Source organism: Tripterygium wilfordii, chromosome 5, assembly GCF_013401445.1.
Source record: "Tripterygium wilfordii isolate XIE 37 chromosome 5, ASM1340144v1, whole genome shotgun sequence".
Lineage (NCBI taxonomy): Eukaryota > Viridiplantae > Streptophyta > Magnoliopsida > Celastrales > Celastraceae > Tripterygium > Tripterygium wilfordii.
The window spans coordinates 2,933,974-2,937,404 of NC_052236.1; the positions used below are offsets into that span (position 1 = coordinate 2,933,974).

Consider the following 3,431-nt stretch of genomic DNA (forward strand, 5'->3'; position numbering starts at 1 on the left):
TTTCAAGGCCAATCAGCCCAACCCATTACAAGGGCAGCAATGTCATTTCTTCAACAAAGGCTGTAGACCTAAAAGGGCTGGAAAATGGGGAAAGACTTATCTCTTGGCAAGGAAGTTAATCGGCAGGCAACAAAGAGAAGGGGATTTTTCATCAATTTTCTACAATTGTGTTGGCTTTTCGTGACCCTTATGGAATCAATTTCTTTGCTTTGTTTGTTTGAATCTAGCATGAAGAACTAATCCTTCTGCTAGGGGAATGATGTAGCCACTCTATTATGCTCAAGGATTTTGGTTTGATTGTTAATTCATTCATGCCTTGTTGAGTGTTAATTGCTATACTTGAACGATATTTGAATCTTGATGATTGATCACCATTAGGATTTGATTATTTTGATAAATTTTAGTAGACGCCATACTCAATTTGAGATTAGCTTCTTGCAATTCAACACCATAACTGCCTAGACATAGACGCCATATGCTAGGATTTAAGTGATCGTGCTAAAGGTTACCATTGATTCGAATGCATCCTTGTTTGTTAAACTAATCTAGACGCCATAGGTAGTCGCAAAGTAAGGATAGACGTAGTAAGTTAGACGCAATGACTACTACATGAATTAGGGGACCTGATCTTTAACAAGTAGGACTGAATTGGTAGTTAACAACCAAAGGAATTGAATATAATGGAGATGGTGAAATCGAACCCCTAGTACTTTTACCACGTTGATTTTTCATTCAACTTTTGATTTGTTGCTTGTGACATAATTTGATTACTCTTAATTTTTGAAACTTCGTGTTCACAATATTTTTGATCTCGTTAGTCGATAATTCCTTTTAGTGAACGTTGGAACTAAGTTAAACAAATACTCAGTCCTTGTGGATACGACATTCGTTTTTCCAATCTATGCTGCTATTGATTCGTGCGCTTGCGAGTATTATTTGAGTTTGGGATCGCTATAATTTTAGTGGTTCGAAATCTCACATCAAGTTTTTGACGCCGTTGTCGGGGACTGAAGTTATTGGTTTATATTTAGTTTCGATCTTTCCTTTCTAATTACCGATTTTTGTTGGTTAATTAATCATCTTCATTAACTGGGTTTTACAGTGTATGCTAGGACGTCGATCTCAAGGTCAAAATTTAATTGACTACAATCCGGAGATTGAGAAGACTCTTGACAATTGAGAAGGGAAGCAAAAGCGAGAGGAAATATGGCGAATTTAGAGAATCCAGAGAATGAGCATGGTGAGAATGCTCTTGCAAGAGTTGCGGCTGCTCCTGCTATTGACCCAGTTAGAAGGCCAATAAAGAACTCCTTTGTGCCGTAGAATTTGGAACAACTGTTCAGTATTGCATTTCAACCAAACTTTCAGGGCAATGTCAGATTCCCTCCTAATTTGCTGAATGCAGTACCTCACTCTAGAGGCACATCATCTGATTATCCATATCTACACATTAGAGAATTCTTTGAGCTCCACAAGACTCAACATGTTCAGTGGTTAACTCTAGAAGAAGTTTGGCTTCTGCTATTTCCTTTTTCACTCAAGGACAATGCCAAGCTGTAGTTCAATTATTTAGCCCCGGGATCAATCACTACATGGGAACAGATGGCCACAAAATTTCTAAAAAAGTTTTTCCCAGTGTAGAAAATGAAGAAATTGAGAAGAGAAATTCAAACTTGGCAACAAAAAGATGGTGATTTGTTCTATGACGCCTGGGATGATTTTAAGCAATTTCTTCTAAAGTGCCCGCACCATAATTTATCTCAAGATGATTAAGTTCAGGCTTTTTATGAAGGGTTGGATGCAAATAACACAAACGTTATAGATTCAGCCTATGGAGGTGTACTTACGGAAAAGAGTAGTGAGGAAGCTTTCGACTTATTCGAGATTCTCAGTGAAAAATCTCAACAATTTTCATTTAGAGGGAAACAAGGGCTGAAACTTCCAAGAGGCATTTATGAAGTCCACACCAATGCAAAGAAGCAGCCTCAGTTGCAAGCTATGGAGAAAAAGATTGATATGTTGGTGAACGCATTCTCAGCTCAGAACATTGGAGCCATCCAATAAACAATCTCGGTTGAGGTATGTGCAATTTGTTCTTAAACCAGTCATACTACAGAAATGTGCCCCATGTCTTCCTTTTCAGAGTAGGAACATGTTAACTATGCGGGGCAAGGTGGTTTCCATCCCAATAATAATCCATTCTTGAATACTTATAATCTGGGATGGAGAAATCACCCGAATTTCAGTTAGGGAGGACAGAATCAGAATCAGAACAAGCAATATAATCAGAATGCGCAACAAGTCCCAACTGAATCTAAGAAGCCATCATTGGAGGAACAAATGGCTCTCAACACAAACAACTTCATGTAGAAGGTGACACAGCATAATAGCAAATATCACCAACAGTTTAGCAACACACAAGCCTTCATCCAGAAACTTGAAGTCCAAGTTGGTCAGATTGCCACGCAATTAAGTGAAAGAGAACCTGGAAGACTTCCAAGCCAAGCTGAAATTAATCCCAAAGACAAAGAACAACTTAATGCCATTACCACCCGAAGTGGTATAACTGTGGGATACATAAAAAGAAGGATAAAGAAAAAGGTGAAAAGGAGCAAGAAACTAGGAGACAACAACAACATAAGGAAGTTAATCGATAGGCAGCGAAGAGGAGGGGATCTTTCATCAATTTTCTGCAATTGTGTTGGCTTTTCTTAACCCTTATGGAATCAATTTCTTTGCTTTGTTTCTTTGAATCTAGCATGAGGAACTAATCCTCCTACTAGGGGAATGATGTAGCCACTCTATTATGCTCAAGGATTTTGGTTTGATTGTTAATTCATTCATGCTTTGTTGAGTGTTAATTGCTATACTTGAACGATATTTGAATCTTGATGATTGATCACCATTAGGATTTGATTATTTTGATGCAAATTGTTGTAGACGCCATACTCAATTTGAGATTAGCTTCTCGCAATTCAACACCATAACTGCCTAGACATAGACATCATATGCCAGGATTTATGTGATCGTGCTAAAGGTTACCATTGATCCTAATGCATCCTTGTTTGTTAAACAAATCTAGACGCCATAGGTAGTTGCAAAGTAAGGATAGACGTAGTAAGTTAGACGCCATGACTACTACATGAGTTAGGAGACCTGATCTTTAACAAGTATGACTGAATTGGTAGTTAACAACCAAAGGAATCGAATATAATGGAGATGGTGAAATTAGACCTCTAGTACTTTTACCATGTCGATTTTTCATTCAACTTTTGATTTGCTGCTTGCGACATAATTTGGAACTTCGTGTTCACAATATTTTTTATCTTGTTAGTCGATAATTCTTTTTAGTGAACGTTGGAACTAAGTTAAACTAATACTCAGTCCTTGTGGATACAACACTCGTTTTGCCAATCTATGCTACTATTGAT

The 3,431-nt window shown here is 37.7% G+C and overlaps 1 non-coding gene across 1 annotated transcript; it reads right to left on the bottom strand.

The window, feature by feature from the left end:
- Positions 1-1,650: 1,650 nt before the first annotated feature.
- Positions 1,651-1,757, bottom strand: LOC119999178. The gene has a single exon (XR_005468353.1). It is a non-coding gene; the product is annotated as a small nucleolar RNA R71 (small nucleolar RNA).
- Between the last annotated feature and the right edge of the window lie 1,674 nt (positions 1,758-3,431).